Genomic DNA, 7,700 nt, shown 5'->3' with positions numbered 1-7,700 from the left:
TGTTCAACACCCTTCTTTTCAGCTACACCCTTCTTTTCAGATATAGTCGGCTGCACATCCGACAGCCCGACACACTCCTCATAGAATTGAGAAAACAGGTTAAATGATGGGGGTTCAATGATGACATCTTCATGTCTAGCTTTTTTGGAAGCTGGTTCTTCAGGAACAGTTGATCGTGATTTATTGGCCGCTTGCATAGCCAATACATGCTTTACCCGTTCGTCCAGCTCACGGATAACTTGATCCGTGAAGAAAGATGGGGTGGCAACCAAATTCTCTGACCCTTCACAACCAACTTTTTCTGACTGTTTGTTTGTGCTTTCTTTAGCACTCGTCGGGTTACTTGGTCAAGGCAACTTAGCAAAGGCAGTGCTTGACCCATAGCCTGCTGGGTCTTCTGCATCATCTTCGACTTTATAAGTTCCGCCCGTTCCAAGTATCGGCGACATAAAATCTGAGAGTCCCTCTCATTAAGAAGTATAAGTTGATGAACATCCTGTCAAGTTAAAATCCCAAAATTTTACTTAAAACAAGACAATAATAGTAGAATAACAGAGGAATAATAGTACACTAACAAAAAAATAGATAACAAAGTGGATTAATAGTAGAATGACAAAGAAGTAATAAAATAACAAAGGAATAACAAGACACTAACAAAGAAAAATAAATAACAAAGGAGTAGTAGTAGAATAACAAGAGAATAACAAAGGCAAGAACACTTGGAATGAAAATTAGAATAACAAGGAATGACAAAGAGGAAAACCGAGGAATAACAAAGGGAATAATAGTAAAATAATAGCAGTATGAAAACTAATGCTCGAGGACAATAACAGAATAACATTTTAGAATGATTCGTTTAAAAACAATCAAACAGGTGCTTACGTCGACCGCTGCGGACTATACTTGCTCATCCGTAAGAATATCATCAGGTAGATCCGAACAAGACATCGACGTTGAGTACGTTGACCAGAGCCAACGATGTTTGGGCGAGACAATGGGAAAGCAACGTCCTCGAACGCTCCCGGTGCCCAGAGCACCAGCACGCCTCACGCTGCAACCTCTCATTGAAAGACTTAAAATCCCAATGTTTAATGAGCGGCAGCTCATTATTCACCTGATCACCGCTAAAGAAATAACGGTGAAAATAGGTGATAGCCAACAGCACTACACTACAACGAATATTTCTCCTCCCGATAAGGGCTTCACGTACAGAAGTCACCAAGTCTGAGAAGACAAACTGACACCAATTAAGTTCCTTGATCCTAGAAACATCTTCCACAGCGCTTAGAAGTCTAAGATCAAGCACATAACCCGACACAGGAGCAAGGAAACACGACATGGCAAGCAGAACAAAAGTCTTCTTAAACTCATCGTCCGCAACCAGAGACTCTAGCAGGGTCTCCTGAACTTTGTTAAGTGGTATCCCACTTTTGTTATTGCCGATACCATACTTCTCCCGCCAAGCACGCTTCAAAGCTTCTCCTTCAAATATCGGCGAACCAGAAATCCAAGAATAACCAAATCCACTTTCGCACTGCAATTTGGTAAACCAAACACATCGTGCACATCATCTCAGCAAACTCGAACTTCTCCGTTTCAGATATTTCAAAATACTTCCCACTCCTAAAAGCATATACAAACTCCCGAAACATGACATGGGGGAGGGAAGAAAGCTTCAACTCAAGTAAACCCCCGAATCCCATCTCCCTAACAGCCTCCTTCTGCTCCTCGGTGAGGGCTTCAATAACTTTGAAAAGAAAAGCAGGCCGACAGCAGCTAATAAATGGATCGGCACTGTCCACACAAAAGGGTGAAAAAAATAAACAATGCATTAAAACATTTAAGATGACATAAGCAAAAGCAAAGAGAATAATAGCAAAATAACAAAGAGAGCATCAAAAAATAACACGAAAAGTAACATTAATAGCTAAATAACAAGAAAATAAAAGTAGAATAACAAAGTGGTACATACAAAGGGGATATTTCCCGCAAAGAACTCCAAATGAGGTTGCTTGCTACTTACCACAATTCCCTTCTCATGCTTAACTTTGCCACCCAACTTACTACTAGTCTTGGGTGGACTAGACGACAATTTCACAAGTTGGGTCTCGGCCTTTCGTTTGGTTTTTTTCGTGGGTGGTTCGGTTGTACATATTTTCGACTACGAGTACTCCTTCTCTCGAGAAGCAAGTGCTCTTTGATGGAGATGTGACACGGGATTTGGATGGAGACGGACCCGAGAATTTGATTTGATGATGACGGTTGAGTAGACTTTGATGAAGCGGTGGATTTGATTCTTAACTTCATTTTCTCGCTTTACTATCCGTAAAATAAAGATAAGGATCACTTTCAATGATAAATAGCTATTCAGCTAGACTTTTTTAATAATGACGCCCGAATGAGAGTACCGTAACACCAGAATAACAGAACACTAACAATTAGTATAACAAATAACAAAGAAAAAAACACAAAAAGAACATGATGGATGTGTAAACAAAAACACGAAAGAGAATCAAAACAAAAGCCTCTTTGAATAAAGAGTCAAAGACAGTTTCAAAATTACATACAGCCTACATAAGCCTTCATAAAAACAAAATAACGTACTAAATTACAGCCAGGGAAGGTTTCGAATTACATAAAACCCAAAATACATTCTTTCCCACAAAGAACCAAAATGTACTTCCGAAAATACAGACATAACATAAAAAGTCACCAACGTCAACAACATCGACCGACTTATAATACAATTGGTGAGCAAGATCATAAGCGTAAGAAAGTCCCCGAGTGCGTCAAAGTACTCGTGAATTAGACTCATCCGTTCGTATACAGTGTGCATCAAGGATCTTGTCATGATCGTATATATACTGGCAAGCATGCAACACCGCCTTTGATGGCTCACTTGCAAGCATATAGCACTTGCATCGTTTGGAAACTACTGTCGAGCCCCTTGACAAAATCTTAAAACCTTGACTGTGACTTGTTGTTAGAACTTTCATATATTCGGCGTGAACACCGGGCGAACTTTTATGAAATAGGAACATTTGTGACCATTTCTTACAAACAAGAGACATATTGCTCTTGTCCAAAGTAGTCTCTACATAATCGAAAACTCTTTCCATTAGGTCCTGGCTATTTAAAACTGCCGACATTGATTGATTACGACGACGAACTCGTACATTAACTTCAAAGCACTTTTCAGTCTTATCGTCCAATAACCATCCCAATTTTTTTTTTTTTCAAGAGCGAACTCGCTAGCAAATAACAATTTATCTTCATCCACTATATTTATTGCCCATTCCTCACAAACTAAGTCCATTAGTAATGCTGAAACCTACAAACAAACAAAGCCAAACAAATAAAACCACTAGAATAACAAAGAGAATAACAGAAAAGAATAACAGAAAATTCAACACAAAGAAAAACACTACAATGACCGCAAGAGTAGCGCTGCAATGACACCATACGACCAAGATAAACAAATGGAATAACAAATACCGAAAAGTGAAGACAACACGAACAAACACAAAAACCCTAGAAAAACACATTAAACAATTACAACGTGACAAATAACTTGACAACAAACTAAGCGATAGAATAACAAATGAGTAACACAAAACTAAAGTCTCGAGAGAACAATAGTAAAGTTCTCAACACAACGCGACACATAGAACATGCGAATCACTTCAAAACTATAGAAAACTCAAAAATGCAGCATAATAACGACATTAAAGTACTCGATTAAGTAAACCTAGCGATAATTACACTGAAAAACGAATTAAAAAGCATACAAAAGCATGAAATAAAACAAAATTACAAAATAAAAGAGGAAAATGACATGAAATTACCTACAATAGGAAGGAAGACGATGAACGGCGAAGAGAAAACGGGAGAAAAAAGCGAAGGAGATGAACAGTTGAAGAAGAATAACACAGGAATAATAGAAGAGAGAGGAACGCTTTGCAGTGGTGATAATTATATAAACGGTTAACAGTAAATGTGGATAATTAATTAGAGAGAGAAATCGTTAGAGAGTAAATGAGGGAAAGAAAAGAGAGAGAGAAAAAAGAAAAAAAAAGAGAAAATAAACTAAATAACAATGCTTTTATATGACAACTAAGATTAATCTTGGCCACTCATCTCTAATTTAAACTAATGGCTGAGATTCACCCAACTCACAACTCACCATAAGAACCAAAAACACCAAATCCAATCTCTCTCTCTCTCTCTCTCTATATATATATATATATATATAGAGGCCGGATCCGGTGAGGTACCTCATTATGGCGAGGCGGCCGGTCTCACCAAATTACTACCTTGGACTCATTTGCATTATACATGGATGGGCTGATTTTGTAATGTTGGACTGAAAAAAACAAGGATGAAAATTAGGGGTCAACAAGAAACTTTTCATTTGGTCCAAAACACTTTCTCTCTCTAATCTAAAAAGAAGCCCAAATACCTTATTCTCTCTAATCTAAACAAAAGGCCCAAATTTTTTCCTTCCAAAACTAATGAGCTTTCACGTTATACAAAAACACTCAATTTTGGGCGTCGATAACAAAGAGAGCTAAAATATCATCAAATTTGTGAGACGATTTCATCAAATTAATCAAATTCTGACAATCAAAGAGGCGAATTCATCAAATTAATCGATTTCTTAGAAGATTTCGAGGTAATTTCCAGGTAATTTCATATTATTTGATGAAAAATTGATTTTCTTAACTTCGTTCATTAATTGATGATATAATGATCAAATTTGAACAAAATCGAACTGTTTTGTAAATTTATAAGGATCAAAACTGAAGTATTTCGTTAGTTTAGGGTTTGAATTCGATCAAAACTGAGCAATTGAGCAATTTCGGCATTCGCGGTGTAAAATTTGTTGATTTTGTTAATTCATTCATTAATTGATTATAATTCATTCATTAATAAGGCTCAAATTGACGTTGCAGCTTTAATTTCAATGGAGATTACGGACATTACAATAATCGGTGATAATATCGCCACAAACAGGTAATCTCCATTTTTTTCGCTATTTTATGAAGCTGTTTTTGCTATTCTCCTGATTTTGTGAATATGTGAGGTTATATTGTGAATCTAAGAAGTTATTTCGTAAATCTGAGAAGTTATTTCGTGAATGTAGGCTATAATATCCTGAATTTGATCAAAAATAATCAATTTCGCCCTACTTATTATGGTATTACTCGCGATGTTGCAGTCTAACTCCCGATCTTTGCGACTCCTGATAATAGTGCTATTACAACAGGTATTCTGTTTTGTCCCTATTTTATGAATTTGAGACGTTATTTTGTTCTGGTTTTGTGAATCTGAGAGGTTATTTTGCGAATCTAGGAGCTAATTTTGTGCATCTGAGAGGTTATTTTGAAAATATAAACTGTTCTGGTTTTGTGAATCTGATAGGTTATTTTGCGAATCTAGGAGCTAATTGTGTGCATCTGAGAGGTTATTTTGAAAATATAGACTGTTCTGGTTTTGTGAATCTGAGAGGTTATTTTGCGAATCTAGGAGCAAATTTTGTGCATCTGAGAGGTTATTTTGAAAATATAGACTGTTCTGGTTTTGTGAATCTGAGAGGTTATTTTTCGAATCTAGGAGCTAATTTTGTGCATCTGAGAGGTTATTTTGAAAATATCTGCTGTCTATAACATTGTCTATTTTGTGAATTAGAGTGCTTATTTTGTGAATATAAGAGCTAAATATAATATTCAGAAAACTTAAAAATCTTGTAATTTTTCATCACATAAAATTTCGCAGGTTCATGGCTTTCGAATTAACTAAACAACAACATTCAAAAATAAAATAAACTGAAAAGCTGAAAAATTAAACAAGATATGATATTTGTTTAGTTTATCAATCACCCCTATTTGTTCGAGGCAATGCACATAGAGCAATATTGATATAGCTATAGGTGCACCGTTCATCTGCATCAGCGAGTGATCTTCCTGCGTGTTTAGATGAATATGGGACTCTTCTACATACTGGAGTGTAGTTAAAATAATGTGAATCAAGCCTTGATGCTACCCATAGAAAGGGCCCCTGAACTCGGGAATAGGTAGCCAGCCATTCAGATCTAGTACGCCCAAATTGCTCGAACTTCTCCTGCAACTTAAAAGCCTGTTTGCAGCCATTGTCATTTGTGCCAAATTGAATTAGTACTAATCCCATAAAATGACAAGTCTGCCTGCAGATAACAGGCACCAAAGACTCTATCTCATAACCTTGGCTCATTAAACAATCTGCCAATTTAGAGAGGTCAGGACAAACATACTTCCCGTTTTGATTCATATAACCTGGAACATTCGCCAAAACACAAGTATAGGGAAATACAAATAAATGAGACATTGTGTGCAATAGGAATTTTTGAAATGTTTTACAGAAGAGAGAAGAGAGGTTATTGGGATATACTATTATGTTTTAGAAATTAGAAATTTATAGGCCTGGTATTTGGCACAACTCACAACATTGCTGTTCGCATTACCCATATATTAAATTTTTTGATTGAATGCTTTCTGATTGTTCAATGTCCTTTTCTTGGGAATGGAAGTGTTTTTAACAAATCAACAAAATATCTAGATACATACAACCTGACCTTTTCTTAAAAGTGAATTCATAATCTTCACCAATTTTTTTTTTTTAATTAGTTGAACTAATAATCTGATACTTTATTTAGTGAATCTCGGATTTTATTTGGTGAATCTCAGCCTATAGTTAGTGAACCTTGGGCCTTATTTTCTGAATCTCTGTTGTTAAACGTTACTGATGCAATTTATTTATTTCTTATAGTTAGTGAATCTTGGACCCTAGTTTGTGAATCTTGGACCCTAGTTTGTGAACCTCAGACCCTAGTTTGTGAATCTTGGGCCTTATTTTCTGAATCTTGGGCCTTATTTTCTGAATCTTGGGCCTTATTTTCTGAATCTCAGCCTATAGTTAGTGAATCTTGGACCCTAGTTTGTGAAACTAGAAGGTTATTTTGTGAAACTTAAATAACTAATATATACAACCTGGGTAAGATTAAAACTAAATAAGATGACAAATTCTGAAAAGTTTGCACAAGTCCGCACCATTGAATGCTTTAATTGTCTTGTATCGAATATTGCATGCTTTCTTATCTATGGTTGTCCTTGTATTCATACTTATTATGGTGTTCCTACTATTTTGTTAATTTGAAACATTATTATCGTGAAACTGTATTTGTTAATATAAGAGCTAATAAGGCTCAAATCGACGTTGCGCCTTCAATTTCAATGGAGATTACGTACATTACAAAGAATCGGTGATAATATTGTCATTGAAACAGTAATCTCCTTTTTTTCGCTATTATCCTGATTTTGTGAATATGTGAGGTTATTTTGTGAATCTAAGAGTGAATTTTGTAAATCTGATAAGTTATTTCGTGAATGTATGCTATAATATCCTGAATTTGATCAAAATTTATCAATTTCGTCCTACTTATTATAGTGTTCCCGCTAATGTTGCAGTCTAACTCCCGATACTACAAATGCGACTCGATAAGAGTGCTAGTGCAACAGTATTCTGTTTTGTCCCTATTTTATGAATTTGAGACGTTATTTTGGTCTGGTTTTGTGAATCTGAGAAGTTTATTTGCGAATCTAGGAGCTAATTTTGTGCATCTGAGAGGTTATTTTGAAAAATATAGACTAATATCCCGAAACTTG

The sequence above is a fragment of the Silene latifolia genome, chromosome X (genome assembly GCF_048544455.1).
Source record: "Silene latifolia isolate original U9 population chromosome X, ASM4854445v1, whole genome shotgun sequence".
In the NCBI taxonomy this organism is placed as follows: domain Eukaryota; kingdom Viridiplantae; phylum Streptophyta; class Magnoliopsida; order Caryophyllales; family Caryophyllaceae; genus Silene; species Silene latifolia.
This window is presented reverse-complemented; position numbering follows the sequence as displayed.